Source organism: Anomaloglossus baeobatrachus, chromosome 6 (genome assembly GCF_048569485.1).
Source record: "Anomaloglossus baeobatrachus isolate aAnoBae1 chromosome 6, aAnoBae1.hap1, whole genome shotgun sequence".
Classification (NCBI taxonomy): domain Eukaryota; kingdom Metazoa; phylum Chordata; class Amphibia; order Anura; family Aromobatidae; genus Anomaloglossus; species Anomaloglossus baeobatrachus.
The window spans coordinates 358,642,581-358,667,707 of NC_134358.1; the positions used below are offsets into that span (position 1 = coordinate 358,642,581).

Here is a 25,127-nt window from a genome sequence, read left to right on the forward strand (position 1 = left end):
GAAAAAGTGGAGAAAAAGTGGAGCATAAGAGGAGAAAAAGTGGAGAAAAAGTGGAGAAAAAAGTGGAGAAAAAGTGGAGCATAAGAGGAGAAAAAGTGGAGAAAAAGTGGAGAAAAAAGTGGAGAAAAAGTGGAGCATAAGAGGAGAAAAAGTGGAGATTAAGAGGAGAAAAAGTGGAGAAAAAGTGGAGCATAAGAGGAGAAAAAGTGGAGAAAAAGTGGAGAAAAAGTGGAGAAAAAGTGGAGAAAAAGTGGAGAAAAAGTGGAGCATAAGAGGAGAAAAAGTGGAGATTAAGAGGAGAAAAAGTGGAGAAAAAGTGGAGCATAAGAGGAGAAAAAGTGGAGAAAAAGTGGAGAAAAAGTGGAGCATAAGAGGAGAAAAAGTGGAGAAAAAAGTGGAGAAAACGTGGAGAAAAAGTGGAGAAAAAGTGGAGAAAAAGTGGAGCATAAGAGGAGAAAAAGTGGAGAAAAAAGTGGAGAAAAAGTGGAGAAAAAGTGGAGAAAAAGTGGAGCATAAGAGGAGAAAAAGTGGAGAAAAAGTGGAGAAAAAGTGGAGAAAAAGTGGAGCATAAGAGGAGAAAAAGTGGAGAAAAAAGTGGAGAAAACGTGGAGAAAAAGTGGAGAAAAAGTGGAGCATAAGAGGAGAAAAAGTGGAGAAAAAGTGGAGAAAAAGTGGAGCATAAGAGGAGAAAAAGTGGAGAAAAAAGTGGAGAAAAAGTGGAGAAAAAGTGGAGAAAAAGTGGAGCATAAGAGGAGAAAAAGTGGAGATTAAGAGGAGAAAAAGTGGAGAAAAAGTGGAGAAAAAGTGGAGAAAAAGTGGAGAAAAAGTGGAGCATAAGAGGAGAAAAAGTGGAGAAAAAAGTGGAGAAAAAGTGGAGAAAAAGTGGAGAAAAAGTGGAGATTTAGAGGAGAAAAAGTGTAGCATAAAAGGAGAAAAAGTGGAGAAAAAAGTGGAGAAAAAGTGGAGAAAAAGTGGAGAAAAAAATGGAGAAAAAGTGGAGAAAAAGTGGAGAAAAAGTGGAGAATAAGAGGAGAAAAAGTGGAGAAAAAGTGGAGAAAAAGTGGAGAATAAGAGGAGAAAAAGTGGAGAATAAGTGGAGAAAAAAATGGAGAAAAAGTGGAGAAAAAGTGGAGAAAAAGTGGAGAAAAAGTGGAGAGAAAGTGGAGAAAAAAATGGAGAAAAAGTGGAACACCCTTTGGTACCTTTCATGTGGCACTAAGGGGTGCTTAGCTTTGTATTTAGCCAAAAAAATGAAAAAAAAAATGACATAGGGTTCCCCCTAGTTTTGTAGCCAGCTAGGGTAAAGCAGACGGCTGCAGCCTGCAGACCACAGCTGGCAACCTCACCTTGGCTGGTAATCCAAAACTGAGGGCACCCCACGCTGTTATTTTAAATTAAATAAATAATTAAAAAAAAAAACACGTAGGGGTCCCCCAAAATTGGATCACCAGCCAAGGTAAAGCAGACAGCTGGGGCCTGATATTCTCAGACTAGGGAGGTCCATGGTTATTGGAATCTCCCCAGCCTAAAAATAGCAGGCCGCAGCCGCCCCAGAAGTGGCGCATCCATTAGATGCGCCAATCCTGGTGCTTCGCCCCAGCTCATCCCGCGCCCTGGTGCGGTGGCAAACGGGGTAATATTTGGGGTTAATACCAGATGTGTAATGTCACCTGGCATCAAGCCCTGGGGTTGGTGAGGTCAGGCGTCTATCAGATACCCGACATCACCAACCCAGTCAGTAATAAAAAAAAATAGACGACAAACACATTTTTATTTGAAAAAACACTCCCCAAAACATTCCCTCTTTAACCAATTTATTAGATTGAAAAACAAATCCAGGTCTGGTGTAATCCAAGGGGTTGCCATGACGATCCACACTGTCCCAGTCAATGAAGAGCAGGATGTTCCCCATTGGCTGGGAGAGCAGTGCAGTGACCTGAGCTAACATCAATGGGTCAGCCCAGGTCACTGCAGGGGATGACAAGTGCTGCTGTCAGCGAGGTACATTACCTGCGCTGATCTCCAGCACACTGACAGCCCCTGTCACTGAGGTCAATGACCGGAGCCTTCACAGCAAGTATCGCGAGAGGTCCGTGACGTCACCGCTAGTCAGTCTCGGGTCGGAAGCGAGAGGTGATGTGACAAGCGGCGGCCATGGCGGACAGTGACAGCGCTGAGGTCGGGATGGCGGGACTTCATCACCGCAGGTAAGGCGAGCGAGCGAGCGAGCGGGCGGGCGGGGGGGATGGGGGGGGCGGGGGGGGGGGTGGATGTGTGTGTGTGTGTTTGTGTATGTATGTGTACATGCCGCGGGCAGGAGGGGGCGGAGCGAGCTGAGCGGGAAAGTGTGGGCTTCCTGCACGTAACTAAGATAAACATCGGGTTACTAACCAAAGCGCTTTGCTTGGATACCCGATGTTTATCTTGGTTACCAGCTTCTGGCAGGCTGCCAGCGATGGCTCCTGCACACTGTAGCTGTAAAAAGCCCTGCTTTTTGCTGCTAGAACCGTTCTCGAACGTATCTAGAACTATCGAGCTTTTGCAAAAAGCTCGAGTTCTAGTTCGATCTAGAACATGCCCCAAAATCACTCGAGCCGCGAACTGGAGAACCACGAACCACGAACCGCGCTCAACTCTAGAGAGGACGAGGACAATGATGAGAGGACGTCTGGTGGACAGAAAAAACACGGAAAGCTGTGTGTATACGATGCACAGTACAGGAAGTGAATGTGCGACCCGGAAGCAGTGTGCCGCCATGACACCGAGTCTCAGTAAGTATGAAACAATGTTTTATTTCTGTTTTCTTTATTTTACAATTATTTTCCCCAGTGCCGGATCTGCATCAGGCACTCGGAATCCCGGATCTGGGTCTGGCACCCAGAAATCTTTGAAACCGCAGGGATCCAGACTTTTACAGTTTGGATCCGCTCAGCCCTAGTCATGGGCAAAAGTGTAGGCACTCTTGAAATTGTTCCAGAACATGAAGTATTTACATAGTTACATAGTTGAAAAAAAGACCTAGGTCCATCTAGTTCAACCTTCCTCCACCAATTATACATTTTGTCACTAAAGGTGGCTTTACACGCTACGATATCGCTAAAGCACTGGGTACCTTGACTATGTGAAACAGATGATGAAATCTGAAGATTATCAAAGAATTTTGGGTCACAATGTTAAAAAGCAGGGTTTGTGTCCTAGGACATGAGTCTTATAGCAGAAACAATGACCCCAAATGTCCTTCAAGAAGCCCCCAGAAGTTGATGGAATCAAAGTGCTGGAGAGTTCTGAAGTGACAGCAATGAGTCCAGATCCAAATCCCATTGAACACCTCTTGAAAGATGTTAAAATTGCTGTTGGGAAAAGGCACCTTCAAATATGAGAGGCCTGCAGCAGTTTGCAAAAGAAGAGTGATCAAAAATTCCAGTTGAGGGGTGTAAAAGCTTGCTGAAGGTTATGGAAAATTATTGATTGCAGTTATTTATTCCAAAGGGTGTGCAACCGAGTATTAAGTTGAAGGTGGTAACAATTTTGTCCAGCCCATTTTTGGAGTTTTGTGTGAAATGATGTAAAATTTGCTTTTTTTTTACCTCTGTTATTGTATTATTCCAGTACACACAAAGGAAATAATCATATGTATAACAAAACGTGAAATTGCAAGAATTTTCAGAGAGAAATAATTTATTTTCTGGAACAATTTGAAGGGTGCCAACACTAATGGCCATGACTATATATATACACACGTGGTCAAAATTAAAGCGATGTCGTTGGGGTCACGGAATTTGTGACGCACATCCGGCCGCGTTAGCGATGTCGTTGCGTGTGACACCTATTAGCGATTTTGAATCGTTGCAAAAACATTCAAAATCGCTAATAGGTGACATCCCCCCTATTCTCAATTATTGTTGCTGCTGCAGTTACGATGTTGTTCATCGTTCCAGCGGCAGCACACATCGCTACGTGTGACACCGCAGGAACAAGGAACCTCACCTTACCTGCGTCCTGCCAGCAATGAGGAAGGAAAAAGGTGGGCGGGATGTTACGTCCCGCTTATTTCCGCCCCACCGCTTTGATTGGGCGACCGCTTAGTGACATCGCTGTGACGCTGAATGAACCTCCCCCTTAGAAAGGAGGCGGTTTGACTGGTCACAGCGACATCGCTATGCAGGTAAGTAGTGTGATGGGTCCGCGCAATTTTGTGCGCCACGGGCAGCGATATGCCCGAGACGCACTAACGATGGGGACGGGTACGCACGCTAGCGATCTCGCTAGTGAGATCACAGCGTGTAAAGTGGACTTAAGTCATTTATAACCAACAATGTTGTGTGTCCTGAGGAAGTCATCCAGCCCTTTTATAAAAAGCGGTTTATAGTATCTGAAAGTACTACCTCTTGTGGTAGGGCATTCCACAGTCTGACTGCTCTAATGGTAAAGAACCCTTTCCTATTTAGCTGCTGGAATCGCATGTGCTAATGCACATAATTCTACTGTTTACCGAAAATGGAATAAAGTCTCCAAAAACTTATCATCGTACCCACAGTGAATTATGGTGGAGGTTCAAAGATGATTTGAGGTTGTTTTGTTGCCTGTGGCACTGGGTACCTTGACTATGTGAAAGAGATGATGAAATCTGAAGATTATCAAAGCATTTTGGGTCACAATGTTATAAAGCAGGGTTTGTGTCCTAGGACATGAGTCTTATAGCAGAAACAATGACCCCAAATGTCCTTCAAGAAGCCCCCAGAAGTTGATGGAATCAAAGTGCTGGAGAGTTCTGAAGAGACAGCAATGAGTCCAGATCCAAATCCCATTGAACACCTCTTGAAAGATGTTAAAATTGCTGTTGGGAGAAGGCACCTTCAAATATGAGAGGCCTGCAGCAGTTTGCAAAAGAAGAGTGATCCAAAATTCGAGCTGAGTGGTGTAACAGCTTGCTGAAGGTTATGGGAAATTATTGATTGCAGTTATTTATTCCAAAGGGTGTGCAACCGAGTATTAAGTTGAAGGTGGTAACAATTTTGTCCAGCCCATTTTTGGAGTTTTGTGTGAAATGATGTAAAATTTGCTTTTTTTTTTACCTCTGTTATTGTATTATTCCAGTACACACAAAGGAAATAATCATATGTATAACAAAACATGAAATTACAAGAATTTTCAGAGAGAAATAATTTATTTTCTGGAACAATTTGAAGGGTGCCAACACTAATGGCCATGACTGTATATATACACACGTGGTCAAAATTGTTGGTACCCCTCGTTTAATTAAGGAAAAACTTGCAATGTTCACAGAAATAACTTGAATCTTACAAAAGAAAAAATAAATAAAAAAATCTATGAAAATGAACAAATGAAAGTCAGACATTGCCTTTCAACCATGTTTCCAGAGTTAAAAAAAACAACACATGAAACAGGCCTGGACACAAATGATGGTGTATCTGAAAATAATGTTACAAAAGAGACATGTTAAATCAAGGTGTGTCCACTAATTAGCATCACAGGTGTCTACAATTTTGTAATCAGTTAGTGGGTGTTACGGGGGGACCGGCAGATTAGGACCAGGGGTATATATCCCAATCACTAGTCGGGGCCCACCGTGCTCCAAATGGTAATGGAGCTGCTGGCACCCTGTGGGTTAGGCGGAGACTATAGAGCTGGATGGCTCTTGCCCCCTCCCCCACTCCCCTCTATCTTCATCACCTATCCTCCTATTTGCCCCTCACAGCTGCACTCTCATGCCCCTCCCCCACTGTCCTGTAACTGATGATGCCTCATAGCTGTCTTGTGATGGTGGCCCAGTCTCCTCATTTTCATGGTTTGCTGTCAGATATCCAACTTTCTTATTTCTTTGTGTATACAGTGTGTTTAAAAATACAGACATATACAGTATATAACATTAATATATAACAAATATAGTGTGCATGTCTGCATTTGTGTGAATAAGTAACTGTGTAAATGCGACATTTTTGTGATAAACAAGATAGACAGACATTAAAAAGCGTAAATAATACTAAAAGCACCAAAAAAAATGCTTAAAAATGGCAAAACTCGTGTACCATTAAAAAAACAACTACCATTTTATATGCAAAATGAATAAATCTATAATGTTATTTTTAGCACAAATATAATGTACAGAAGAAAAGGTGAATGGGGCCATATACAAGGATGGGAACATAAAAAAATAGCTAGATGGATTCACAACTGGCTTAATGATTTAGAACAACAAGTAATACTAAATGGCTACATATAAAACTGGAAGAAAGTCAAAAGCGGGGTGCCACAAGGCTCTGTCCTGGGGTCAGTGCTATTTAATATCTTTATAAATGATCTAGGCAATGGAATTATTGGGGAAAATTTACTGATGATACAAAGAGAGGAGAGAAAGCTAACCCTTGAAAGGAGAGAGAGCATATGCAAAAGGATCTGGAGACACTCGAAAAGTGAGCCGGAGCGAACAGAATGGTGTTTAACAGGGACAAATGTAAAGTCCTACACCTGGGTAAAAGAAATGTAAAAAGCATATATAGTATAGGAGGAATAGAACTAGGTGAAAGTGTGAGATGGTGAAAAAGCCCCCATTGTTCATTGCCAGAAATATGTACCTGATTAAAGATGTGCATGGCAACCCCTGTATCACCTCACAAGCATGGTTTAGACGTATATATTTGGTCTCATAAATGTGAACAGTATTTATTGTATGTAACTTTAACACCTGCTTGCTGTCAGTAATGATGTGATAATACTTTATAAGGGACAAAAATGTCATTATTCAACCACAAGAGGCCGCTGTTCCTCAGCACAGATGAAAGGCTGCACTAGGTGGCGCAGATGGGGCGGAGCAACAGGCTGATAAAAAGAAGTACATCACAGGAAGTAGAGCAACAGCCATCTTGGAAGCGGTTGGCAGTTGGCAGTGAATGAATACAGAGACAGAGGACATGCAGAAGAGGGAAGAGATAATATTTGCAAGTAGAAATCTATCATCTTGACCAGAGCTATGACAGAGCGGAGCTGACCGTGACTGTATCCGAATCCGTACCAGATAGGAGAAGATTGCTAAAAGGACGTTGTCATCAAGATGATAGGACGTTGTCAAGGAGACAAGCCATAGTTACAAACAGAATTGCTTACCTATTGGTGAGGCCTCTCATCTGACTGTGTACTTCAGACATATTGTCCAGAGCAGACCCGGGTCGGTAAGATGAGTAAGGCCCACTGCGCCATCGCAGTGGGTAACCGTACATGCACCTCACATTAGTTTGGTGCCAGAATATTTGAGACTGAGGTAGGGCCTGTAGATAGTTTAAGTAGGCATAGTAACCTTGTCAGGCCACAGTTACTGCACAATCACCATTTGGGACCATCTTTTCCACGACTACATCATCTAATTCTTTGCCATTGAGGCTTCTCTGTCGATCACAACAACCTCACACCTGGATGTTGCTAAGACCTATCACAGACTTTAGGCCATAATTGAGCTCATTCAGGAGGGAAGTTGTGTTGAATAATATACAGTACAGACCAAAAGTTTGGACACACCTTCTCATTCAATGAGTTTTCTTTATTTTCATGACTCTGAAAATTGCATATTTACATTGAAGGCATCAAAACTATGAATTAAAGCAATATATTTATACTGGAGCAGGAGAATAGTCAATTGGGGGTTAGACTAAATTTATCTTAAGTTTGTAAACTGTTGTGCTATAGCACGGACGGCTTGTATTTCACACCCATCCAGTGGCGTAACTAGAGTTCAATGGGCCCAGGTGCAAAATTTTGACCTGGACCCCCCCTGACTCCTCTCACTTCATCCCAGCTCGGAGTACAGGGTAATTATGCTGACACTGGGCTCTTTCCCTCAGCACCCTGCCTTCCCATGGTCTTCTATTCATATTTTCCTCAGCACCCAGTTTTCCCATGCTTTGATATCCCTCTTTCCTTTAGCACCCAGCTTTCCCATGTTTTGCTATACATCTTTCCCTCAGCACCCAGCTTTCCGATATTCTGCTATGCATCTGTGGCGCCCTGGACAAGCCAGGTCGTCACAGATACTGCAACAACACACCCCACACCCCGGCTAGGCACACCAAAGTCAGACAAAATCCTTGTTGCCTCCCTCGAGGGGCTGATGTCCACACCAGGGGGTGGAGCCAGGCGGTTGGCCCCAACCGCCGAGGAGTTCACAGTCATGGAGGCAGGGAAAAGGAAGTCAGATTAGTTTTGAGAGTGAAGTGGTAAAGGAGCAGACTGACCGTGTCCGGGTGCGTGGCCCGGGCACTTACAGCAAGGTTGGCAGACGGTGGTGACCGTCTGCAGGAGAGGCCTATCGATGCGGAACCGTAGGGCCGGGGTTGGGCGGTGGCTCACCGGTACCGACCCGGGGAGCGAAGAGAAGCCAGCACCATTCGGCAGGGCTTACGGACCCCGACCAGGCTTGGAGTCGCTGTAAAACTGGTCAAATCCGTTAGCGAAGGGAACCTCCGGGGTTTCCCAGCAAACAAGTCCCAATTGAAGGCAACAGCTCACACCGTGAAGGGAAACACAGTCACCGCCAAGGCTACAGTTCCCAGGGCCAGAGCCTGCGGGCAAAAGGGGCTCCCTCAGCATCCATCCAAGCTGGGGAGCGAGTTACCGGTGGGAAGCCATCAGTACCAAAACGTTCTACAGGTGCAGGGAAAGGCAGTCACCGCCAACCTACCGGGAGCAGAAACCACCACAGCCGTCAGTGGGTCCCGTCCATCCAGCCGTGTGTTTTACCGAGGACTTTGCATTCATCATTGGCTGAGTGAGTACCACCGTGCCGTGCGGCACCGTGCTGCCGCCGTGACCCTGCACCTCACCAGGTCCCGTAACTCACCTGCCACACACACCTCCCTCACCGGGCCCCGGGACAACCAACCCCCCTACCCACGGAGGGGAAAACAACAACTGCGCTGCTCCCTGTCATCGATCCCGGGATCCCCGTCCAGAGCAGCGGTGGTGTCACAACCTCACCACAACTGTGGGTGGCGTCACGTACAATAAATCCCCAAAACCACCCTTCCCCCTTTCATTCACAGGCGAGGAGCGCCGTTCGAGTCCCCGGGATCCGGCCCACCGCTCGAGCCACCGAGCGAGCAGCAGCAGCCGGACCCGAGCAGTGGGTGAGCGCAGCGCCCTCCCCGCCCGCAACACATCTTTACCTCAGCATCTAGCTTTCCGATTCTCTGCTGTACATCTTTACCTCAGCACCCAACTTGCCCTCGATATCAGAGCATGGGAAAGCTGGGTACTGAAGGAAGGATGTATAGCAGAGCATGGGAAAGCTACATTCTGAGGGAAGGATGTTATAGAACATGGGAAAGCTGGGTGTTGAGGGAAAGATGTTTAGTAAAGCATGGGAAAGTGGTGTTCAGGCACAAATGTATAGTAAAGCAAGCATAAACTAGGTCCCGAGGGAAAGGGCCTTATTCCCTCAGCATCCAGTTTTCCCATCCCATGCTTGTATCTTTGTCCCCATCTTGTATATGGCCCCTTCCTTGTATTTTTACACCAATATTGACATAAAGACAGAGTGTGCAATTCCAAGCAGTCAGACACGCTGTCAGACAGGGTGGGGGTGTGGTCTAACTGCAACCAATCACAGACACTGGGACTGATGGTGGCAGGAGAAGCATTGCATACAGTATGTAAAAGGTTAAAGAGCTGCTCCAGAAGTATATTTACCGCCACACAAAAGACTGGTAAGTATAACATGCTTGAATTATTCTTAGTTTCTTTCTTTTCTTTTTTTAATTAATCCGGGTGACCAGATTCCTGAGAACTCCAGGCCCAAGATCAGCACACGGATACTAGGTAACCTGTGCGGATCCAGACTTTTACAGTCGGGGTCCACCCATCACTAATAAGGAGTTCTATAAAGAAGCACTGCTAGCTTATAGAATTGGATGCCAGTCTAGCGGAAAGTACTAAGAAGTTACATACAGTATTGTTAAATTACTCACTGCAGACTCGCCCACCAGAACACCAAGCAACCCTTCGGTGGCCACCCCACCTTTATTCTGCTTGTCTGAAGCAGAGGAACTGCGACTGAATTCTGAAGAATCATTTAAGGTAGTGCTGGTATTTGAGTCAGTAAAACTCCCTTTGCCCCCTTAATACATCCTTCCTTCCCCCTCAAACACACACTTCTCTCTTCCTTGCTGTAAGGGAACAGAGTGGGTGTGTCACAGGCGGGGACACAGACCACGTCAGGGGGGCTACCCGAGACGCTCAGATCCGGGATCGTGGCTGCGGCTCGAGTGACGACTGGATCGGGGGCTCGAGCAGCCCACTGCCCACAACAATAATAAAAGGGGATATTAACAGGGAAAAAGTTTGTCAGTGATGCCACCCATGGGTCACGGTGATGGCTGGTGGCATCGCTGCTGCCTTGGTATGGGACACCTGAGGCTGATGGAGCGGGGCAGCAAGATGGTATCCCCTCCATGGGTAGGGGAGGTGTTTTCCCGGAGCCCGGGTGCACTGGGAAGGGAAATGCTGCGGAACGTGTTCTGCAGGGCTGGGTCGGGTGATAGTGGTGTACTCACAGTTCCAGAGAAATCCACACAAAGTCCAACAGTAAACCAAATTGCCAGTGACCGGTAACCTCCGTCGGGTGTATTTGGGTCCCACACCCTGGTACAGCAAACAGGGGTCCCTTCCTCCTGCACTTAAAGTTTGTGTTCTTGGGTTGACTACTCCGCTTGGAACGGGGAAGTCCACTCCCAGTGATTCTATGTGTTGGGAGCTGTGGCCCGCAAGATCTGACCCTTGGGATTTCTGTAGGCAGTTGCGTATGCCCTATCGCCCGCGTTGGGCTTCCGTCTCACTCTCTGGGCTTACTTGTGGAAAAAGGCCTGAAACCTTGTCCCAGGCTGGCTAATTGACAAGGGGCTTGTAGCTGTCCTTGCCCTACGGTCCAGGCACCTTGACTGTGCACGACCTCCGGACCGGATTCCCGCTGTCAGCACTGGCGGGCTACAACCCTGCCCCGGTCCACTTTACGTCTCCCGCGACCGGATCTCCATCGCCTGTGATCCTGTTTGCCGTCTGCCACCTAGTCGGCAGTAGTCCGGTAGTACAGGGGCCCCAACCCCTGACTCCGCTGTCACTCCACTCCTCTCACTTCAGCTCTCTCCTGTTCAACTCTCACTGTTTAACTGTCTTGTTCCCTCCCCTGACATCTCAGAACCGCTAGGTGGGTGTTACCATCCGCCTGGTCCCACCCACTGGTGTGTCCCTATTATCATGGGGGGTGACTACGCTTTGCTGGCTGGTGTTGTGTACCATGGGTGTGGATTTGTGTAGGTATGCCAAGGAGGATGGAGTCCTGCACCTGGTAGATTTGTGCAGCCTCTGTGACAACCTGGTATTGCCAGGGCGTCACACTCCCCCTTGGTTGAATACAGCCCGTCCTCGGGCTGTCTGGCCACTGACGTTTATTTAACTGTATCTAAAACGGTGGAAAAGGTAAAATACATTAACAATAAAACATTTCTTCCCTTATAGGGAGGCACATTTCTTAAACGTTGCAGGTAATCTCCTTCTCCCTTCAACCCACCACCCAAAACACCTGAACCCCCCGGTGCCACCGCTAACACTGGTGTCCCACCGCTCGGAGTTCCTGTTGGTTTCCTTAGTGTCCGGGTAAAAGTTCCTTACCCACCAGTCCACCCAAAAGAGTTCCATGATCCGGAACCCCTTGGCCTGTAGGTTAGCCACCAGTTTTGCTGGTGGCTGGGCCTAGGCCGACTCCACTGCAGGCCCATCCTCCAACCAACCTCTCCAGGGGTGTTACAGTCCTGGTGATGGGTTAATGTGGTGCCCTGGACTAGCCAGGTCATCACAGGTACTGCAACACACACCCCCACTCCGAGACAGGCACATCAGCCAGACACAAAATTCTTGTTGCCTCCCTCCAGGGGCTGATGTCCACACCAGGTGGGGTGGAGCCAGGCGGTTGGCCCCAACCACTGAGGAGTTCACAGTCCTCGAGGCGGGAAAGGAAAGCAGATCAGTTAGGGAAGTGAAGGACTGAGGAGCAAACTGACCGTGTCCGGGTGTGTGGCCCGGGCACTAAGAGCAAGGTTGGCAGACGGTGGTGGCCGTCTGAAGGAGAGGCAGATCAACGCAGAACCGTAGGACTGGGGACGGGTGGTGGCCCGCCGGTACTGAACCGGGGAGCGAAGTGAAGCCAGCACACATAGGCAGGGCCTACGGATCCCGACCAGGCTTGGAGTCGCCAGTCGCCATTAGAGGTCAAATCCGTCAGTGACCGGAACCCCAGGGGTTTCCTAACAGCCAAGACCCGATTGAAGGCAACCATCCAACCAGCAGAAGGAAATACAGCTACCGCCACAGCTAGAGTTCCAAGGGCCAGAGCCTGCGGGCAAAAGGGCTCCTCCGGTGCATATATACAGTTAGGTCCAGAAATATTTGGATAGTGACACAATTTTCGCGAGTTGGGCTCTGCATGCCACCACATTGGATTTGAAATGAAACCTCTACAACAGAATTCAAGTGCAGATTGTAACGTTTAATTTGAAGGTTTGAACAAAAATATCTGATAGAAATTGTAGGAATTGTACACATTTCTTTACAAACACTCCATATTTTAGGAGGTCAAAAGTAATTGGACAAATAAACCAAACCCAAAAAAAAAATTTTTATTTTCAATATTTTGTTGCGAATCCTTTGGAGGCAATCACTGCCTTAAGTCTGGAACCCATGGACATCACCAAATGCTGGGTTTCCCCCTTCTTAATGCTTTGCCAGGCCTTTACAGCCGCAGCTTTCAGGTCTTGCTTGTTTGTGGGTCTTTCCGTCTTAAGTCTGGATTTGAGCAAGTGAAATGCATGCTCAATTGGGTTAAGATCTGGTGATTGACTTGGCCATTGCAGAATGTTCCACTTTTTTGCACTCATGAACTCCTGGGTAGCTTTGGCTGTATGCTTGGGGTCATTGTCCATCTGTACTATGAAGCGCCGTCCGATCAACTTTGCGGCATTTGGCTGAATCTGGGCTGAAAGTATATCCCGGTACACTTCAGAATTCATCCGGCTACTCTTGTCTGCTGTTATGTCATCAATAAACACAAGTGACCCAGTGCCATTAAAAGCCATGCATGCCCATGCGATCACGTTGCCTCCACCATGTTTTACAGAGGATGTGGTGTGCCATGGATCATGTGCCGTTCCCTTTCTTCTCCAAACTTTTTTCTTCCCATCATTCTGGTACAGGTTGATCTTGGTCACATCTGTCCATAGAATACTTTTCCAGAACTGAGCTGGCTTCATGAGGTGTTTTTCAGCAAATTTAACTCTGGCCTGTCTATTTTTGGAATTGATGAATGGTTTGCATCTAGATATGAACCCTTTGTATTTACTTTCATGGAGTTTTCTCTTTACTGTTGACTTAGAGACAGATACACCTACTTCACTGAGATTGTTCTGGACTTCAGTTGATGTTGTGAACGGGTTCTTCTTCACCAAAGAAAGTATGCGGCGATCATCCACCACTGTTGTCATCCGTGGACGCCCAGGCCTTTTTGAGTTCCCAAGCTCACCAGTCAATTCCTTTTTTCTCACAACAGCTTCCAAATGCAAAACCACACACCTGTAATCAACCCCAGACCTTTTAACTACTTCATTGATTACAGGTTAACGAGGGAGACGCCTTCAGAGTTAATTGCAGCCCTTAGAGTCCCTTGTCCAATTACTTTTGGTCCCTTGAAAAAGAGGAGGCTATGCATTACAGAGCTATGATTCCTAAACCCTTTCTCCGATTTGGATGTGAAAACTCTCATATTGCAGCTGGGAGTGTGCACTTTCAGCCCATATTATATATATAATTGTATTTCTGAACATGTTTTTGTAAACAGCTAAAATAACAAAACTTGTGTCACTGTCCAAATATTTCTGGACCTAACTGTACGTTGGGGAGCGGGTTACCGGTGGGAATCCATCGGGACCGAACATACACAAAGGTGCAGGGAAAGGCAGCCACCACCAACCATCTTGGAGAAGCTACAGCAGCCGGCTGCGGGACCCGTCCATCCAGCCTTTTGGTTTACCAGAGACTTTGCGTACATTTGTGGCTGAGTGAGTACAACCGTGCCATCCGGCACCGCGCTGCACAGTCCAGGCAACCCTGCACCTCGCCAATCCTGCCTCCCCGTCACCTCTCCGGGCCCCGGGACAACCAACCCCTACCCACGGAGGGGAAAACAACATCCCAGCTGCTCCCTGCCATCGCTTCCGGGATCCCCGTCACCAGCAGCAGTGGTGCCCCAACCTCACCACAACCCGTGGGTGGCGTCACGGACTAAATCCCCCAAACCAAACCACCCCTTTCACTCACGGGCGAGGAGCGCCGCTCGAGTCCCCGGATCCGGCCCACCACTCGAGCCACCGAGCAGCCATCGCAGCAGCACCGACCCGAGCGTTAGCGAGCGCAGCGGCGTCCTTCCCCGCCCGCGACAGTAACAAGAAAGTAGATGGGGGTTATGTACAGAGACCCAAGAGAGTTTTTGGGTGGCCTCTACCAGTCCAGAGGCCTTGGTCCATCAAACATAAAACAGGAAGGCTTTGGTTAACTGGGAAAAGGGTAGCCGGGATCCGCTACCTTACTCTTTTTCAAACAAATCAGGTAAAGTACATGGTTATTGGCATTTATTTTTATATATATAAAGATATATATATATATATATATATATATATATTTGGTCTGCTGTTGTAGTAGCATTTTATCAGATCCAGGTTCTCTTGCCTTGTCCATTTATCATCAGGTTGTCCTGATTCCTCAACATCTGACACGGACCTTGTTAATCCAGGCGACGTCCGAGCCAGCATGACTCTCTTTGCTCGTGACACTCTCATGTTTATTGAGGTAGGCATTATAGTGTTAGGGGTCTTGCCTAAGGGCTCCTACTGGTATACGTGCACTTTAACCACTATGCTATAACAGCCACCAGAAGGTAGGTATTATAGTGTTTAGAAGCTTTTTTTTTTTTTTTCCCCCAAGCTATATGTCAGGGCCAGGATCTGAACCCCAGTCTCCCATGTGGGAGGCAGTGCACTTCACCACTACACTATACCAGCCACTATAAGCCCCAAGGTGAAGACTATGTAAAGAAACCACGGAAACAATCCAACATATAGTGGCAGGATGCAAAATGCAAGCAGGAACAGCGTACACCAAACGCCACAACCAAGTAGCGGGAATTGTATACAGGAATATCTGTACAGTGTATGGGCTAAGTCCCCCTACGTCCAGGTGGGAGACCCCAGGAAAAGTGGTGGAGAATGAAAGGGCTAAAATCCTGTGGGACTTCAAGATCCAGACAGATAAGCAAGTGGTAGCTAACCAACCAGATATCGTAATAGTAGACAAGGGTCAGAAGACAGCAATGATAATAGATGTGGCAGTGCCTAGAGACAGTAACATCAGAAAGAAGGAATATGAGAAGCTGGAGAAATACCAGGGCCTTAAAGAACAACTGGAGAAGATGTGGAAGGTGAAGGTAACATTGATTCCAGTGGTGATAGGAGCACTTGGAGCAGTGACCCCTAAGTTGGAAAAATGGCTGCAACAGATTTCAGGAGCAACATCTAAGCTCTCCGTCCAGAAAAGCGCAGTGCTGGGAACAACTAAGATCCTGCGCAGAACCCTCAAACTCCCAGGCCTCTGGTAGAGGACCCAAGAATGAGGAAGGACAAATAACCACCCACAGGGGGTGAGAAGGTAATTTTTTTTATATATATATATATATATATATACATTGCTATATACAAGAACATACTGGCTTCACTCACCCCCTGTATCTGAGTGGTGGCTGACCTAGGTTAGGGCGTGTAGACCTCCTCAACCCTAAATTTCCTCCTAGGCCCTGTGGTGTAGAATTATCTACGGGTTCCTCACTCCTTGTGATGGGTACTGTAGGTAGAGACCTATGGGGGCGTGACATAGGTGCAGGTGCATCTCTAGGTGTATGTACTAGTGTAGTGTCAGTGGGCCTCTCTGGTTCTGGGTCTTCCACGGGTTGTGGGAACGTTAGAACGGGAACAATCACTGCTCCATTTTGCATAGGCCAATCTGCTGGGAAGTCACCTAGAATGTATGGAATACCTCTTTTCTTCTTTCTACGCCCGAGACTGGAGTGGGAACTTCTTCCAGGATCTTCATGGGTTCTGGGCACCTTTTCAAGTGGTCCCTGGAGACGGTAGCTGTAGTCTTTCCTTGGTCTCTGCTGACAAGATAGATCTTCTGATTATCAGGGTCAGATTGTTGTATGACATAAGGGACCTTCTCCCACTGGTCGTCCAATTTATGCAGTATTCTTTTCCGCTTCAGTACCACGACTCCCGGTACAAAGGGGGCAGCCTTTGCCTGTTTGTTCAAATGCTGCTCCTGCTTTTTCCTACTCTGGTTCAGGTTCCTTTCTACATACTCCTGAATCTGTTTGTACTGCATCTGACGTCTGGTATACCAGTCCGTGGTCGGGTAGATGGTTTCTGGCACCTCAACATCCATATCCAAGTCCACCGGCAATCTTCAGGGCCTTGCCCTCATGAGGTAAGCAGGCGTACACTTAGTAGAACTGACAAGGATGTTGTTGTACATATCTATTAGGTCAGGCAGTCTCTCAGGCAACTGGTTCCGTTCTTCAAAGGGTAGAGTCTTAAGCAGGTTGATGACTAAATGGTTCATCTTCTCACACATCCCATTGGTTCGGGCATGGTAAGGCATAGTACGTATCTTCCTGCATCTGTATAGACTGCAGAACTCCTTGAAGATCTCTTCTTCAAAGGCAGGGCCTTGATCTGTGAGTACCCTCTCTGGGTAGCCATGTGGTCTGCAGAAGTGTGCCTGGAAGACTTTTGCTGCAGTACGGGCTGTTGGTTCCTTGACGGGTATCACGACCATAAATCTTGAGTAATGGTCCACTATTGTGAAGGCATACGTATACCCGCACCTACTTGGTGTGAGCTTGACGTGATCTAGAGCGACGAGTTCCAATGGCTGATTGGTGATGATCGTCTGCAACGGGGCCCTTTGGCTGGTACCATCATTTCTTCTTAGCACACAGGGACCACAATCCCGACACCATGCTTCAATGGATTCTCTCATTCCAGCCCAGTAGAAGTGCTCCCATAGTAGCATTTTCAACTTCTTCCAGCCGAAGTGTCCAGCTCCATCATGATAAGCCTCCAAGACCACCGGTACGTATGATTGAGGTATTACTATCTGGCAGATCCTCTCATGCGTCTTGAGATTGATCAGTCCTCTGCACAACTTGTCTCGCTGCAGGTACAACAGGCCCCTCTCTTTCCACAGCCTCTGTGCTTCTGCCGGTGCAGTGAGCTCTATACTGGAATCAGCCTGGGAAATCAGCGTCTTAAGGCCGCTTTACACACTGCAACATCACTCAAGCGATCTTGTTGGGGTCACGGAATTTGTGACGCACATCTGGTCGCTTTAGCGATGCCGTTGCGTGTGATACCTTTGAGCGATTTTGCATCGTTGCAAAAACGTGCAAAATCGCTCAACGGTGACATGGGGGTCCATTCTGGAATATCGTTGCTGCAGCAGTAATGATGTTGTTCCTCGTTCCTGCGGCAGCACACATCGCTGTGTGTGACACCGCAGGAACGAGAAACCTCTCCTTACCTGCCTCCTGTCCGCAATGCGGAAAAAAGGAGGTGGGCGGGATGTTCGTCCCGCTCATCTCCGCCCCTCCGCTTTTATTGGGCGGAGTTGTGACGCAGTTGTGACGTCGCTGTGACGCTGAACGAACCGCCCCCTTAGAAAAGAGGCGGTTCACCAGTCACAGCGACGTTGCAGGGCAGGTAAGTAGTGTGACGGGTCTGGGCGATGTTGTGCACCACGGGCAGCGATTTGCCCATGTCGCACAACCGATGGGGACAGGTACCCACGCTAGCGATATCGGTTACGATATCGCAGCGTGTAAAGCGGCCTTAAATCAATCTAACTGCAGGATCTCTATCTTGCGCTTCTTGCCAACCATGATGGGGTAGCGGGTTGAATGCTGCCTCCTGCTGACTGCTGTAAGGTCTGGTGTTCTCCAAACCGTCAGGTTGATGGAACGCAGGCAGTTCAATTTCTTCCAACTCGTCTTCATCCACCCCACCATCAGGCAGATGTGGCATTCTAGACAACGCATCAGCATTGGTATTCTTCCGACCGGCTCTGTACTTTCTGGTGAAGTCATAGTTCGCCAATCGGGCTACCCAGCATTGTTCCAGGGCCTCAAGCTTTGAATATCCAGATGGGTCAAAGGGTTGTTGTCCATATATGCAGTGAAATTCACAGAAGCCAGGTAATGCTTGAATCTCTTTGTCACAGCCCAGACGAGTGCCAGGAACTCCAACTTCAAAGAACTGTAATTCTCAGGGTTCCTTTCTGTTGGGCGGAGCTTCCTGCTTGCATAAGCTATCACCTTCTTTTTGCTATTCTGCATTTGGATCAGGACAGCTCCCAATCTCATATTGCTAGCATCCGTATACAGTATGAACGGGGGACCGTAATTGGGGTACGCCAGGATCTCTTCTCCGGTCAGGGCTGACTTCATCTGCTGGAAGGAACTTTCTTGCTCTTCACCCCATGTAAATGGAGGCCCAAAAGTCTTGCCGTACTTGGTTTGCCCGACCAGGAGATTCTGCATAGGGGCTGCCATCTTGGTATAGCCCTTGATGAAGCGGCGATAATAACCCATCAGGCCCAGGAACTGTCATACCTCTTTGATGGTAGTAGGTCTTGGCCAGGTCTGGATGGCGGTTATCTTTTCCGGATCCGAGGCCACACCCTCTGCGCTTACCACATGCCCGAGATAGTGGACTTTAGGTTTCAGCAAGTGGCATTTGGACGGTTTCAACTTCATCCCATGCTTGGAGAGGGCTTCAAAGACTTCAGCAAGGTGTTCCAAATGATCTTCATACGTCTTTGAATAGACAATGACGTTGTCCAGGTAAAGTAGCACTGTCTCAAAGTTGTGATGTCCCAAGCAGCATTTCATCAGTCTCTGGAAGGTTCCTGGTGCGTTGCACAACCCCAAGGGAATGCTGTTGAACTCGCAGAGACCCATCGTGGTGGCGAAGGCCGTCTTCTCCCGGTCCTCCTCAGCAATGGACATGTGCCAGTAACCACTAGTGAGATCGAGGGTAGAAACGTTATTTGCAGTTCTTAATGCAGCCAACGATTCCTCAATACGTGTGAGTGGATATGCATCCTTGTAGGTGATCTGATTAATCTTCCGGGAGTCCACACACATTCTCATGGTGCTGTCCTTCTTCTTTACCAGAACCAACGGAGCTGCCCAGGGGCTACAACTATCACGGATAACTTTGCCTCCTTCATGTTCCTCAACATGTCTTTGGCACACTAGTAATGTGTAGGTGGTATCGGCCTATACCTCTCTTTGATGGGTGGGTGTGCACCTGTGGGAATGTAGTGTTGGACCTCTTTGATCCTTCCAACTAACACTTCTAATGGGTGTTTACTGAAGACTTGCTCGTACTCCTGCACTACCCTGTAGACTCCCTCCTTGTGATGTGAAGGTGTAGAGTCAGTGCCTACATGTAGTTCTTGACACCACTGCTCTGACTGACTGGGTGAACTGTCACTCATTGGTTGGGGTGCAGTGATGGTGGATGCAGCTGCTTGGATGGCATGTGTATCTACTGTGAATAGCTTAGCAATGGTGACATATCTGGGTAGCTTAACCTCTTCTTCCCCGCAATTCATCACTCTCACAGGCACTCTCCCCTTCCGGACATCAATCACTCCTCTGGCTGTGAAAACTGTGGGCCAGTGTTCTGAAGGCAGGGGCTCCACCACTGCCTGATAATCTTGTCCGCGGGTACCTACTGCTGCCCTATAACAAATTATTATCTCACTTCGCGGAGGCACTACGAGGGGTGCTACATCCATCGCTCGCACACTGCCAATCTCTCCACCAGACAGATTCACCTGTTGCCGCTGCAGGAGGGCTCGAATCTCACGTTGCAAGACTCTCTGCCTCCCCACTGCTGCCGTTGCAGACAGCTGCTGAAGCAAGTATAATACTTCCTCCATGCAATTTTCAACATTGGTCCCTAGGACCATTTTCGGGTAATGGTCACTAGGGTCATTCTGCACCACAATAAGTCCTTGGTACTCTAACTCCACTCGCCCCACCTTAAGAGTCACTTCTTTAAACCCCACTTGAGTCATTGGGAGCCCATTGGCTGCAATAATGGTAAGGTCAAAGTCTGGCGGGGTAAGGTCATCATCAGACCAGTAACGCTTATACAGTACATAGGGTATAGTTGCTACCTGCGAGCCAGTGTCCAGAAATGCAAACGTCGGGATCCCGTCTACGGTGAGGGAGATGATGGGGCGGCCTCCGACATACTGCTCGTGCCAATCAGCTGGGCCTTGTTGATCTATTCCTGAGGATTGGCCCTTGGCCTCAGGGGTTGCTCGTTTAAAAGATACCGACGAGAGTAGTGGCCAGTCTTGTTGCACCTGTAACAGACGGGTTGTCCATACCGGTTACTGTTCCTCCTCTGCATCCAGGGGACGTCCTCAGGGCTGTCAGCGAGGTGGATCTTCTCCGCCGGCTTGGTCTTTGGCTGTAGCTGCATGGCCTCGAGGATCCTGTGACATCCTTGCTCAGCTGTTGAACTTGGGATGTCAGGTCACCGGGGGCTCCAGGGGATGCTGCAGGCACTTCAGGTGCTGGTTAAGCTAGAAGAGAAGGTTTCACCAGTAGGCGAGAGGCGTCAGCTGGCCACGCAGATGGTATAGAGTCACTAGCCTCAGAGGTCTGTAAAGCCTTTATTATGGGGAGATAAGGTATGCACACCAGTGACTATGTAAGGGGAATACATGGAATAGCAGAAACTGCTGTGTGAATACTGACATGAAAAATTCAATAGCTGTATGTAAGGATGAAATGTGAAAAATGGAACCTGCATTACTGCCATGAATATATGAATAAAGAGAAATTTAGCTACTGAATTGATCAATGCAATAGAGCCCCAACACTACGCCAAAGTATTTCTCTACGTTGGGGTCCCTAGCTTGTGTGTGTCCTCTCATGCAGTTAAAAAACTTACCGTGTATGGGAAGCTGAGACCCAGGCTATATATACGATGTGGATTGGCAATAGGTGTGTATGGGGAGGGTTCACAAACGAAAAACTACTAACAAATACAAAATAACGTTTGGAACTCCCCATACACACCTATTGCCAATCCACATCGTATATATAGCCTGGGTCTCAGCTTCCCATACACGGTAAGTTTTTTAACTGCATGAGAGGACACACACAAGCTAGGGACCCCAACGTAGAGAAATACTTTGGCGTAGTGTTGGGGCTCTATTGCATTGATCAATTCAGTAGCTAAATTTCTCTTTATTCATATATTCATGGCAGTAATGCAGGTTCCATTTTTCACATTTCATCCTTACATACAGCTATAGAATTTTTCATGTCAGTATTCACACAGCAGTTTCTGCTATTCCATGTATTCCCCTTACATAGTCACTGGTGTGCATACCTTATCTCCCCATAGTGATGTTTTTTTAGGTTTTTGCACCCAGTTCAGACATAGAATGGAGTTCCAAACGTTATTTTGTATTTGTAAAGCCTTTATGGCCCGGTCCTTTAGGACTGCAACGTTTAAGTCCAGATGCTCCAGGGCCCACAGCCGTAGCTGCTTGCGATCCTCTGCTGACCCCAGCCCCTGCAAGTGTCGCGGGCGAAGGAGGGGACGCTGTGCTCACCCACTGCTCGGATCCGGCTGCTGCTGCTCGGTGGCTCAAGCGATGGGCCGGATCTTGGGGACTCGAGCGGCATTCCTCGCCCGTGAGTGAAAGGGGGGAATGGTTTTGAGGATTGATTGTCCGTGACGCCACCCATGGTTGTGGTGAGGTTGTGACACCACCGCTGCTCTGGACGGGGATCCCGGGAGCGATGACAGGGAGCAGCTTGGATGTTGGTTCTCCCCTCCGTGGGTAGGGGGGTTGGTTGTCCCAGGGCCCGGTGAGGGGTAGGGATGGTTGGCAGGCGGGTTACGTGGCCTGGCGAGGTGCAGGGTCGTGGGGGCAGCGCGGTGCCGCACGGCACGGTGGTTCTCACTCAGCCAATAATTTACACGAAGTCTCTGGTCAAACAAACGGCTGGATGGAGGGGTCCCACAGGCGGCTGTGGTGTTTTTCCCCTGACCCCAGGTTGGTAGTGTAAGTCCTTTCCTGCCCCTTCGTGTACGCTCCTCCTGTGCTCTGGTTTCCAGCTGGCTCCCCGGTTCAGTACCGGTGGGCCACCGCCCAACCCCGGCTACCTACGGTTCCACCAAGACTGTCTTCCCGGCTCCCGCAGACGGCCACTACCGTCTGCCTCACTGGCTACACGAGGGACCTAGGCTCCAACCTAGGCCCCAGTCTGTGTCTGCCTCTCTGCAGACCTCCTCTCTCTTCCTCTGCCTGGACTTGTCTGAACCTGTTTCCTGCCTCAGGCCAGCTAAACTCCTCGGTGGGCGTGCCCATCTGCCTTACTCCGCCCACCTGGTGTGTCTGTCTGAACCCGAGGAAGAAATCAGGTCTCACTGGGGATGTCTGCTGTGAACTGCTGGGTGTGTTGTTACCTGTGGCCCCAGGCTTGTCCAGGGCGCCCCATTCCCCCTTAGTAAAATGCAGACTGTCCGCGGGCTGCCCGTCCATCACCGGTTTTATTTTTCACACACTGAAAAAGAATAAAACATTTTTTTTTTCATCTTAAACATTTTCACACATGGATTTTTTCCATACAACTTCCCTTACGGGAGGCATGTCACCTCACCCGTTGCAACAGCAATAAAACACTTTTAATAATAGCAACGGAACAGGTCCTTCAGTCACCCACCCAAACAACCTGGCCCTGATGCTGCCCCTAAGAAATGGGCAGCACCCCTTGACCCCAGTCCAGAACCAGGCTGCCCAGACTTGTTAACGGGATGGGTACTTCGCTGCCGTTGCGGCCGGGCAGACTGCTGGAGCCGTCGTCATCTCCGTTGCGGCCGGGCGGACTGCCGGGGCCGTCGTTATCAGTGGTGCGGCCTGGATGGAAGCCGGGACCGGTGGCAGGGCGGTGACAAAGGTAAGGCCTGGGGACCCCAGGTCTGGGCCCTCCCTCACAGACGCTGCGAGCTCCGCTACCGGGGACAGGGGTAACGGGTCGGTTGGGGCGTTGGCCGCGGACACGGGCACTGAGGTTTCAGCGGTGCCGGACGGACGGGACATCTCGTGCAGCGGTGCTCCAGGAACCGAAATCTCGCAGAGTCCTGGCGTCCCTGCTTCCACAGCCGCGGTTCACATGCGGCTAGACGCCATCCGTCCCCCTTAGTCTTTTTCCTGCTCCTTCTCTACAGGGGCGGGGTTTTGGCTTTCGCGCCTCCACTACTCGGGAATACGCTCGAGCGGGGATTTTTCGCGCCCAAAATGGCGGCTTCTCAAAATTTTTGGCCGGACACCTTCGGCAGTCACAAGGCGCACCTCTACCAGACGGCAGAGCGGTAAGATCCTGTTCGTGACGCCAAGTTGTCGCGGGCGGAGGAGGGGACGCTGCGCTCACCCACTGCTCAGATCCGGCTGCTGCTGCTCGGTGGCTCGAGCAATGGGCCGGATCCCGGGGACTCGAGCGGCATTCCTCGCCCGTGAGTGAAAGGGGGGAATGGTTTTGGTGATTGATTGTCCGTGACACCACCCACGGTTGTGGTGAGGTTGTGACACCACCGCTGCTCTGGACGGGGATCCAGGGAGCAGCTTGGATGTTGGTTCTTCCCTCCGTGGGTAGGGGGGTTGGTTGTCCCAGGGCCCGGTGAGGGGTAGGGATGGATGGCAGGCGGGTTACGGGGCCTGGCGAGGTGCAGAGTCGCGGGGGCATGGCGAGGTGCAGAGTCGCGGGGGCAGTGCGGTGCCGCACGGCACGGTGGTACTCACTCAGCCAATAATTTACACGGAGTCTCTGGTAAAACAAACGGCTGGATGGACGGGTCCCACAGGCGGCTGTGGTGTTTTTCCCCTGACCCCAGGTTGGTAGTGTAAGTCCTTTCCTGCCCCTTCGTGTACGCTCCTCCTGCGCTCCGGTTTCCAGCTGGCTCCCCGGTTCAGTACCGGTGGGCCACCGCCCAACCCCGGCTACCTACGGTTCCACCAAGACTGTCTTCCCGGCTCCCGCAGACGGCCACTACCGTCTGCCTCACTGGCTACATGAGGGACCTAGGCTCCAACCTAGGCCTCAGTCTGTGTCTGCCTCTCTGCAGACCTCCTCTCTCTTCCTCTGCCTGGACTTGTCTGAACCTGTTTCCTGTCTCAGGCCAGCTAAACTCCTCGGTGGGCGTGCCCATCTGCCTGACTCCGCCCACCTGGTGTGTCTGTCTGAACCCGAGGAAGAAATCAGGTCTCACTGGGGATGTCTGCTGTGAACTGCTGGGGATGGGTGTGTGTGTGTGTTGTTACCTGTGGCCCCTGGCTTGTCCAGGGCACCACACAAGAACTGCTCCACAAGCATTTTGTTGCTCTCAGGTTCATTGATAGGGTCTACTAGCTTTAGAGTGCGCAGTGCGGTCTGTAGCCTCAGGGCAAAGTCTCTAATGCTGTCCTGGGGACGCTGCCTGCAGTTGTAAAATTGCATCCTTAGTTCCGCCTCCATGCGGGTCTCAAAGGCGACTTGCAGTTTATCAAATATGGCAGGTACCGAAGTCTGATCCTCGTCAGTCCATGTCTCTACCTCCTGCTCGGCTGCGCCTGTCAGCTGTCCGAGCACCATGGATGCACACTGTTTGCCTGTCATTACATACATATCCTGAACGGTGCATATCTTTTTCTTAAATACCTGCAGGGCATCGGGTCGGCCATCATACTGGGGCAGACAGGCGGCTCCGGGCACGTAAGGCAAAGTAATCGGCATAACTTGCGTGACTGCTGGGACCGCAGGGTCCACCGCTCTTGCGACCGGAGCGGGACCCGCTGCCTCTCCGTCATCCTGCACTGCTGCGGGAGCCACAGCTCCACCATCACCATCAGGCGCCGACATCTTTCTGGTCTTTCCCCCTTGGTTTTCTACAGCAGTC

At 49.2% G+C, this 25,127-nt stretch overlaps 1 protein-coding gene across 2 annotated transcripts in view; it reads right to left on the minus strand.

Annotated features, from left to right (window-relative positions):
- Nucleotides 1-25,127, minus strand: part of VWC2 (von Willebrand factor C domain containing 2) — a 2,156,493-nt gene that overhangs the window by 787,869 nt on the left and 1,343,497 nt on the right. The gene's annotated exons all lie outside the window — the stretch shown is intronic.